An 11,611-nucleotide genomic window follows, 5' to 3' on the forward strand; every position below is an offset into this window, starting at 1 on the left:
ACTGTACAATGTAAACCAGTATCCCACCATCCTCCCAGAGTCCCAAATGGCCACCGGCTTCCTGAGGGGTTATCATTGTGGAAATGTACAATGTAAACCAGTGTCTCACCATCCTCCCAGAGTCCCAAATGACCACCGGCTTCCTGAGGGGTTATCATTGTGGAAATGTACAATGTAAACCAGTATCCGACCATCCTCCCAGAGTCCCAAATGGCCACCGGCTTCCTGACGGGTTATCACTGTGGAACTGTACAATGTAAACAAGTATCCGACCATCCTCCCAGAGTCCCAAATGGCCACCGGCTTCCTGAGGGGTTATCATTGTGGAAATGTACAATGTAAACCAGTATCCCACCATCCTCCCAGAGTCCCAAATGACCACCGGCTTCCTGAGGGGTTATCATTGTAGAAATGTACAATGCAAACCAATATCCCACCATCCTCCCAGAGTCCCAAATGGCTACCAGATTCCTGACGGGTTATCATTGTGGAACTGTACAATGTAAACCAGTATCCCACCATCCTCCCAGAGTCCAAAATGGCCACCGGCTTCCTGGGGGGTTATCATTGTGGAAATGTACAATGTAAACCAGTATCCCACCATCCTCCCAGAGTCCAAAATGGCCACCGGCTTCCTGAGGGGTTATCATTGTGGAAATGTACAATGTAAACCAGTGTCTCACCATCCTCCCAGAGTCCCAAATGACCACCGGCTTCCTGAGGGGTTATCATTGTGGAAATGTACAATGTAAACCAGTATCCGACCATCCTCCCAGAGTACCAAATGGCCACCTGCTTCCTGAGGGGCTATCATTGTGGATCTGTACAATGCAAACCAGTATCCCACCATCCTCCCAGAGTACCAAATGGCCACCTGCTTCCTGAGGGGCTATCATTGTGGAACTGTACAATGCAAACCAATATCCCACCATCCTCCCAGAGTCCCAAATGGCTACCAGATTCCTGACGGGTTATCATTGTGGAACTGTACAATGTAAACCAGTATCCCACCATCCTCCCAGAGTCCAAAATGGCCACCGGCTTCCTGGGGGGGTTATCATTGTGGAAATGTACAATGTAAACCAGTATCCCACCATCCTCCCAGAGTCCAAAATGGCCACCGGCTTCCTGAGGGGTTATCATTGTGGAAATGTACAATGTAAAACAGTATCCCACCATCCTCCCAGAGTCCCAAATGGCCATCGGCTTCCTGAGGGGTTAACATTGTGGAACTGTACAATGTAAACCAGTGTCCCACCATCCACCCAGAGTCCAAAATGGTCACTGGCTACCTGACGGGTTATCACTGTGGAACTGTACAATGTAAACCAGTATCCCACCATCCTCCCAGAGTCCCAAATGGCCACCGGCTTCCTGAGGGGTTATCATTGTGGAAATATACAATGTAAACCAGTGTCTCACCATCCTCCCAGAGTCCCAAATGACCACCGGCTTCCTGAGGGGTTATCATTGTGGAAATGTACAATGTAAACCAGTATCCGACCATCCTCCCAGAGTCCCAAATGGCCACCGGCTTCCTGACGGGTTATCACTGTGGAACTGTACAATGTAAACCAGTATCCGACCATCCTCCCAGAGTCCCAAATGGCCACCGGCTTCCTGAGGGGTTATCATTGTGGAAATGTACAATGTAAACCAGTATCCCACCATCCTCCCAGAGTCCAAAATGGCCACCGGCTTCCTGAGGGGTAATCATTGTGGAAATGTACAATGTAAACCAGTGTCTCACCATCCTCCCAGAGTCCCAAATGACCACAGGCTTCCTGAGGGGTTATCATTGTGGAAATGTACAATGTAAACCAGTATCCGACCATCCTCCCAGAGTACCAAATGGCCACCTGCTTCCTGAGGGGCTATCATTGTGGATCTGTACAATGCAAACCAGTATCCCACCATCCTCCCAGAGTACCAAATGGCCACCTGCTTCCTGAGGGGCTATCATTGTGGAACGGTACAATGCAAAACAATATCCCACCATCCTCTCAGAGTCCCAAATGGCTACCGGATTCCTGACGGGTTATCATTGTGGAACTGTACAATATAAACCAGTATCCCACCATCCTCCCAGAGTACCAAATGGCCACCTGCTTCCTGAGGGGCTATCATTGTGGATCTGTACAATGCAAACCAGTATCCCACCATCCTCCCAGAGTCCCAAATGGCCACCTGCTTCCTGAGGGGCTATCATTGTGGAACTGTACAATGCAAAACAATATCCCACCATCCTCCCAGAGTCCCAAATGGCTACCAGATTCCTGACGGGTTATCATTGTGGAACTGTACAATGTAAACCAGTATCCCACCATCCTCCCAGAGTCCAAAATGGCCACCGGCTTCCTGGGGGGGTTATCATTGTGGAAATGTACAATGTAAACCAGTATCCCACCATCCTCCCAGAGTCCAAAATGGCCACCGGCTTCCTGAGGGGTTATCATTGTGGAAATGTACAATGTAAAACAGTATCCCACCATCCTCCCAGAGTCCCAAATGGCCATCGGCTTCCTGAGGGGTTAACATTGTGGAACTGTATAACGTAAACCAGTGTCCCACCATCCACCCAGAGTCCAAAATGGTCACTGGCTACCTGACGGGTTATCACTGTGGAACTGTACAATGTAAACCAGTATCCCACCATCCTCCCAGAGCCCCAAATGGCCACCGGCTTCCTGAGGGGTTATCATTGTGGAAATGTACAATGTAAACCAGTATCCCACCATCCTCCCAGAGTCCCAAATGACCACCGGCTTCCTGAGGGGTTATCATTGTAGAAATGTACAATGCAAACCAATATCCCACCATCCTCCCAGAGTCCCAAATGGCTACCAGATTCCTGACGGGTTATCATTGTGGAACTGTACAATGTAAACCAGTATCCCACCATCCTCCCAGAGTCCAAAATGGCCACCGGCTTCCTGGGGGGTTATCATTGTGGAAATGTACAATGTAAACCAGTATCCCACCATCCTCCCAGAGTCCAAAATGGCCACCGGCTTCCTGGGGGGTTATCATTGTGGAAATGTACAATGTAAACCAGTATCCCACCATCCTCCCAGAGTCCAAAATGGCCACCGGCTTCCTGAGGGGTTATCATTGTGGAAATGTACAATGTAAACCAGTGTCCCACCATCCACCGAAAGTCCAAAATGGTCACTGGCTTCCTGACGGGTTATCACTGTGGAACTGTACAATGTAAACAAGTATCCCACAATCCTCCCAGAGTCCCAAATGGCCATCGGCTTCCTGAGGGGTTAACATTGTGGAACTGTACAATGTAAACCAGTGTCCCACCATCCACCCAGAGTCCAAAATGGTCACTGGCTACCTGACGGGTTATCACTGTGGAACTGTACAATGTAAACCAGTATCCCACCATCCTCCCAGAGTCCCAAATGGCCACCGTCTTCCTGAGGGGTTATCATTGTGGAAATATACAATGTAAACCAGTGTCTCACCATCCTCCCAGAGTCCCAAATGACCACCGGCTTCCTGAGGGGTTATCATTGTGGAAATGTACAATGTAAACCAGTATCCGACCATCCTCCCAGAGTCCCAAATGGCCACCGGCTTCCTGACGGGTTATCACTGTGGAACTGTACAATGTAAACCAGTATCCGACCATCCTCCCAGAGTCCCAAATGGCCACCGGCTTCCTGAGGGGTTATCATTGTGGAAATGTACAATGTAAACCAGTATCCCACCATCCTCCCAGAGTCCAAAATGGCCACCGGCTTCCTGAGGGGTAATCATTGTGGAAATGTACAATGTAAACCAGTGTCTCACCATCCTCCCAGAGTCCCAAATGACCACAGGCTTCCTGAGGGGTTATCATTGTGGAAATGTACAATGTAAACCAGTATCCGACCATCCTCCCAGAGTACCAAATGGACACCTGCTTCCTGAGGGGCTATCATTGTGGATCTGTACAATGCAAACCAGTATCCCACCATCCTCCCAGAGTACCAAATGGCCACCTGCTTCCTGAGGGGCTATCATTGTGGAACGGTACAATGCAAAACAATATCCCACCATCCTCTCAGAGTCCCAAATGGCTACCGGATTCCTGACGGGTTATCATTGTGGAACTGTACAATATAAACCAGTATCCCACCATCCTCCCAGAGTACCAAATGGCCACCTGCTTCCTGAGGGGCTATCATTGTGGAACTGTACAATGCAAAACAATATCCCACCATCCTCCCAGAGTCCCAAATGGCTACCAGATTCCTGACGGGTTATCATTGTGGAACTGTACAATGTAAACCAGTATCCCACCATCCTCCCAGAGTCCAAAATGGCCACCGGCTTCCTGGGGGGGTTATCATTGTGGAAATGTACAATGTAAACCAGTATCCCACCATCCTCCCAGAGTCCAAAATGGCCACCGGCTTCCTGAGGGGTTATCATTGTGGAAATGTACAATGTAAAACAGTATCCCACCATCCTCCCAGAGTCCCAAATGGCCATCGGCTTCCTGAGGGGTTAACATTGTGGAACTGTATAACGTAAACCAGTGTCCCACCATCCACCCAGAGTCCAAAATGGTCACTGGCTACCTGACGGGTTATCACTGTGGAACTGTACAATGTAAACCAGTATCCCACCATCCTCCCAGAGCCCCAAATGGCCACCGGCTTCCTGAGGGGTTATCATTGTGGAAATGTACAATGTAAACCAGTATCCCACCATCCTCCCAGAGTCCCAAATGACCACCGGCTTCCTGAGGGGTTATCATTGTAGAAATGTACAATGCAAACCAATATCCCACCATCCTCCCAGAGTCCCAAATGGCTACCAGATTCCTGACGGGTTATCATTGTGGAACTGTACAATGTAAACCAGTATCCCACCATCCTCCCAGAGTCCAAAATGGCCACCGGCTTCCTGGGGGGTTATCATTGTGGAAATGTACAATGTAAACCAGTATCCCACCATCCTCCCAGAGTCCAAAATGGCCACCGGCTTCCTGGGGGGTTATCATTGTGGAAATGTACAATGTAAACCAGTATCCCACCATCCTCCCAGAGTCCAAAATGGCCACCGGCTTCCTGAGGGGTTATCATTGTGGAAATGTACAATGTAAACCAGTGTCCCACCATCCACCGAAAGTCCAAAATGGTCACTGGCTTCCTGACGGGTTATCACTGTGGAACTGTACAATGTAAACAAGTATCCCACCATCCTCCCAGAGTCCCAAATGGCCATCGGCTTCCTGAGGGGTTAACATTGTGGAACTGTACAATGTAAACCAGTGTCCCACCATCCACCCAGAGTCCAAAATGGTCACTGGCTACCTGACGGGTTATCACTGTGGAACTGTACAATGTAAACCAGTATCCCACCATCCTCCCAGAGTCCCAAATGGCCACCGGCTTCCTGAGGGGTTATCATTGTGGAAATATACAATGTAAACCAGTGTCTCACCATCCTCCCAGAGTCCCAAATGACCACCGGCTTCCTGAGGGGTTATCATTGTGGAAATGTTCAATGTAAACCAGTATCCGACCATCCTCCCAGAGTCCCAAATGGCCACCGGCTTCCTGACGGGTTATCACTGTGGAACTGTACAATGTAAACCAGTATCCGACCATCCTCCCAGAGTCCCAAATGGCCACCGGCTTCCTGAGGGGTTATCATTGTGGAAATGTACAATGTAAACCAGTATCCCACCATCCTCCCAGAGTCCAAAATGGCCACCGGCTTCCTGAGGGGTAATCATTGTGGAAATGTACAATGTAAACCAGTGTCTCACCATCCTCCCAGAGTCCCAAATGACCACAGGCTTCCTGAGGGGTTATCATTGTGGAAATGTACAATGTAAACCAGTATCCGACCATCCTCCCAGAGTACCAAATGGACACCTGCTTCCTGAGGGGCTATCATTGTGGATCTGTACAATGCAAACCAGTATCCCACCATCCTCCCAGAGTACCAAATGGCCACCTGCTTCCTGAGGGGCTATCATTGCGGAACGGTACAATGCAAAACAATATCCCACCATCCTCTCAGAGTCCCAAATGGCTACCGGATTCCTGACGGGTTATCATTGTGGAACTGTACAATATAAACCAGTATCCCACCATCCTCCCAGAGTACCAAATGGCCACCTGCTTCCTGAGGGGCTATCATTGTGGATCTGTACAATGCAAACCAGTATCCCACCATCCTCCCAGAGTCCCAAATGGCCACCTGCTTCCTGAGGGGCTATCATTGTGGAACTGTACAATGCAAAACAATATCCCACCATCCTCCCAGAGTCCCAAATGGCTACCAGATTCCTGACGGGTTATCATTGTGGAACTGTACAATGTAAACCAGTATCCCACCATCCTCCCAGAGTCCAAAATGGCCACCGGCTTCCTGGGGGGGTTATCATTGTGGAAATGTACAATGTAAACCAGTATCCCACCATCCTCCCAGAGTCCAAAATGGCCACCGGCTTCCTGAGGGGTTATCATTGTGGAAATGTACAATGTAAAACAGTATCCCACCATCCTCCCAGAGTCCCAAATGGCCATCGGCTTCCTGAGGGGTTAACATTGTGGAACTGTATAACGTAAACCAGTGTCCCACCATCCACCCAGAGTCCAAAATGGTCACTGGCTACCTGACGGGTTATCACTGTGGAACTGTACATTGTAAACCAGTATCCCACCATCCTCCCAGAGCCCCAAATGGCCACCGGCTTCCTGAGGGGTTATCATTGTGGAAATGTACAATGTAAACCAGTATCCCACCATCCTCCGAGAGTCCCAAATGACCACCGGCTTCCTGAGGGGTTATCATTGTAGAAATGTACAATGCAAACCAATATCCCACCATCCTCCCAGAGTCCCAAATGGCTACCAGATTCCTGACGGGTTATCATTGTGGAACTGTACAATGTAAACCAGTATCCCACCATCCTCCCAGAGTCCAAAATGGCCACCGGCTTCCTGGGGGGTTATCATTGTGGAAATGTACAATGTAAACCAGTATCCCACCATCCTCCCAGAGTCCAAAATGGCCACCGGCTTCCTGGGGGGTTATCATTGTGGAAATGTACAATGTAAACCAGTATCCCACCATCCTCCCAGAGTCCAAAATGGCCACCGGCTTCCTGAGGGGTTATCATTGTGGAAATGTACAATGTAAACCAGTGTCCCACCATCCACCGAAAGTCCAAAATGGTCACTGGCTTCCTGACGGGTTATCACTGTGGAACTGTACAATGTAAACAAGTATCCCACCATCCTCCCAGAGTCCCAAATGGCCACCGGCTTCCTGAGGGGTTATCATTGTGGAAATGTACAATGTAAAACAGTATCCCACCATCCTCCCAGAGTCCCAAATGGCCACCGGCTTCCTGAGGGGTTATCATTGTGGAAATGTACAATGTAAAACAGTATCCCACCATCCTCCCAGAGTCCCAAATGGCCATCGGCTTCCTGAGGGGTTAACATTGTGGAACTGTACAATGTAAACCAGTGTCCCACCATCCTCCCAGAGTCCCAGATGGTCACTGGCTACCTGACGGGTTATCACTGTGGAACTGTACAATGTAAACCAGTATCCCACCATCCTCCCAGAGTCCCAAATGGCCACCGGCTTCCTGAGGGGTTATCATTGTGGAAATGTACAATGTAAACCAGTGTCTCACCATCCTCCCAGAGTCCCAAATGACCACCGGCTTCCTGAGGGGTTATCATTGTGGAAATGTACAATGTAAACCAGTATCCGACCATCCTCCCAGAGTCCCAAATGGCCACCGGCTTCCTGACGGGTTATCACTGTGGAACTGTACAATGTAAACAAGTATCCGACCATCCTCCCAGAGTCCCAAATGGCCACCGGCTTCCTGAGGGGTTATCATTGTGGAAATGTACAATGTAAACCAGTATCCCACCATCCTCCCAGAGTCCCAAATGACCACCGGCTTCCTGAGGGGTTATCATTGTAGAAATGTACAATGCAAACCAATATCCCACCATCCTCCCAGAGTCCCAAATGGCTACCAGATTCCTGACGGGTTATCATTGTGGAACTGTACAATGTAAACCAGTATCCCACCATCCTCCCAGAGTCCAAAATGGCCACCGGCTTCCTGGGGGGTTATCATTGTGGAAATGTACAATGTAAACCAGTATCCCACCATCCTCCCAGAGTCCAAAATGGCCACCGGCTTCCTGAGGGGTTATCATTGTGGAAATGTACAATGTAAACCAGTGTCTCACCATCCTCCCAGAGTCCCAAATGACCACAGGCTTCCTGAGGGGTTATCATTGTGGAAATGTACAATGTAAACCAGTATCCGACCATCCTCCCAGAGTACCAAATGGCCACCTGCTTCCTGAGGGGCTATCATTGAGGATCTGTACAATGCAAACCAGTATCCCACCATCCTCCCAGAGTACCAAATGGCCACCTGCTTCCTGAGGGGCTATCATTGTGGAACTGTACAATGCAAAACAATATCCCACCATCCTCCCAGAGTCCCAAATGGCTACCAGATTCCTGACGGGTTATCATTGTGGAACTGTACAATATAAACCAGTATCCCACCATCCTCCCAGAGTCCCAAATGACCACCGGCTTCCTGAGGGGTTATCATTGTAGAAATGTACAATGCAAACCAATATCCCACCATCCTCCCAGAGTCCCAAATGGCTACCAGATTCCTGACGGGTTATCATTGTGGAACTGTACAATGTAAACCAGTATCCCACCATCCTCCCAGAGTCCAAAATGGCCACCGGCTTCCTGGGGGGGTTATCATTGTGGAAATGTACAATGTAAACCAGTATCCCACCATCCTCCCAGAGTCCAAAATGGCCACCGGCTTCCTGAGGGGTTATCATTGTGGAAATGTACAATGTAAAACAGTATCCCACCATCCTCCCAGAGTCCCAAATGGCCATCGGCTTCCTGAGGGGTTAACATTGTGGAACTGTACAATGTAAACCAGTGTCCCACCATCCACCCAGAGTCCAAAATGGTCACTGGCTACCTGACGGGTTATCACTGTGGAACTGTACAATGTAAACCAGTATCCCACCATCCTCCCAGAGTCCCAAATGGCCACCGGCTTCCTGAGGGGTTATCATTGTGGAAATGTACAATGTAAACCAGTGTCTCACCATCCTCCCAGAGTCCCAAATGACCACCGGCTTCCTGAGGGGTTATCATTGTGGAAATGTACAATGTAAACCAGTATCCGACCATCCTCCCAGAGTCCCAAATGGCCACCGGCTTCCTGACGGGTTATCACTGTGGAACTGTACAATGTAAACCAGTATCCGACCATCCTCCCAGAGTCCCAAATGGCCACCTGCTTCCTGAGGGGCTATCATTGTGGAACTGTACAATGCAAAACAATATCCCACCATCATCCCAGAGTCCCAAATGGCTACCAGATTCCTGACGGGTTATCATTGTGGAACTGTACAATATAACCCAGTATCCCACCATCCTCCCAGAGTCCCAAATGACCACCGGCTTCCTGAGGGGTTATCATTGTAGAAATGTACAATGCAAACCAATATCCCACCATCCTCCCAGAGTCCCAAATGGCTACCAGATTCCTGACGGGTTATCATTGTGGAACTGTACAATGTAAACCAGTATCCCACCATCCTCCCAGAGACCAAAATGGCCACCGGCTTCCTGGGGGGTTATCATTGTGGAAATGTACAATGTAAACCAGTATCCCACCATCCTCCCAGAGTCCAAAATGGCCACCGGCTTCCTGAGGGGTTATCATTGTGGAAATGTACAATGTAAACCAGTGTCCCACCATCCACCGAAAGTCCAAAATGGTCACTGGCTTCCTGACGGGTTATCTCTGTGGAACTGTACAATGTAAACCAGTATCCCACCATCCTCCCAGAGTCCAAAATGGCCACCGGCTTCCTGAGGGGTTATCATTGTGGAACTGTACAATGTAAACCAGTATCCGACCATCCTCCCAGAGTCCCAAATGGCCACCGGCTTCCTGACGGGTTATCACTGTGGAACTGTACAATGTAAACAAGTATCCGACCATCCTCCCAGAGTCCCAAATGGCCACCGGCTTCCTGAGGGGTTATCATTGTGGAAATGTACAATGTAAAACAGTATCCCACCATCCTCCCAGAGTCCCAAATGGCCACCGGCTTCCTGAGGGGTTATCATTGTGGAAATGTACAATGTAAAACAGTTTCCCACCATCCTCCCAGAGTCCCAAATGGCCATCGGCTTCCTGAGGGGTTAACATTGTGGAACTGTACAATGTAAACCAGTGTCCCACCATCCACCCAGAGTCCAAAATGGTCACTGGCTACCTGACGGGTTATCACTCTGGAACTGTACAATGTAAACCAGTATCCCACCATCCTCCCAGAGTCCCAAATGGCCACCGGCTTCCTGAGGGGTTATCATTGTGAAAATGTACAATGTAAACCAGTGTCTCACCATCCTCCCAGAGTCCCAAATGACCACCGGCTTCCTGAGGGGTTATCATTGTGGAAATGTACAATGTAAACCAGTATCCGACCATCCTCCCAGAGTCCCAAATGGCCACCGGCTTCCTGACGGGTTATCACTGTGGAACTGTACAATGTAAACAAGTATCCGACCATCCTCCCAGAGTCCCAAATGGCCACCGGCTTCCTGAGGGGTTATCATTGTGGAAATGTACAATGTAAACCAGTATACCACCATCCTCCCAGAGTCCCAAATGACCAACGGCTTCCTGAGGGGTTATCATTGTAGAAATGTACAATGCAAACCAATATCCCACCATCCTCCCAGAGTCCCAAATGGCTACCAGATTCCTGACGGGTTATCATTGTGGAACTGTACAATGTAAACCAGTATCCCACCATCCTCCCAGAGTCCAAAATGGCCACCGGCTTCCTGGGGGGTTATCATTGTGGAAATGTACAATGTAAACCAGTATCCCACCATCCTCCCAGAGTCCAAAATGGCCACCGGCTTCCTGAGGGGTTATCATTGTGGAATTGTACAATGTAAACCAGTGTCTCACCATCCTCCCAGAGTCCCAAATGACCACAGGCTTCCTGAGGGGTTATCATTGTGGAAATGTACAATGTAAACCAGTATCCGACCATCCTCCCAGAGTACCAAATGGCCACCTGCTTCCTGAGGGGCTATCATTGTGGATCTGTACAATGCAAACCAGTATCCCACCATCCTCCCAGAGTACCAAATGGCCACCTGCTTCCTGAGGGGCTATCATTGTGGAACTGTACAATGCAAAACAATATCCCACCATCCTCCCAGAGTCCCAAATGGCTACCGGATTCCTGACGGGTTATCATTGTGGAACTGTACAATATAAACCAGTATCCCACCATCCTCCCAGAGTACCAAATGGCCACCTGCTTCCTGAGGGGCTATCATTGTGGATCTGTACAATGCAAACCAGTATCCCACCATCCTCCCAGAGTCCCAAATGGCCACCTGCTTCCTGAGGGGCTATCATTGTGGAACTGTACAATGCAAAACAATATCCCACCATCCTCCCAGAGTCCCAAATGGCTACCAGATTCCTGACGGGTTATCATTGTGGAACTGTACAATGTAAACCAGTATCCCACCATCCTCCCAGAGTCCA

The sequence above is a fragment of the Hemitrygon akajei genome, chromosome 26, assembly GCF_048418815.1.
Source record: "Hemitrygon akajei chromosome 26, sHemAka1.3, whole genome shotgun sequence".
Taxonomy (NCBI): Eukaryota; Metazoa; Chordata; class Chondrichthyes; order Myliobatiformes; family Dasyatidae; genus Hemitrygon; species Hemitrygon akajei.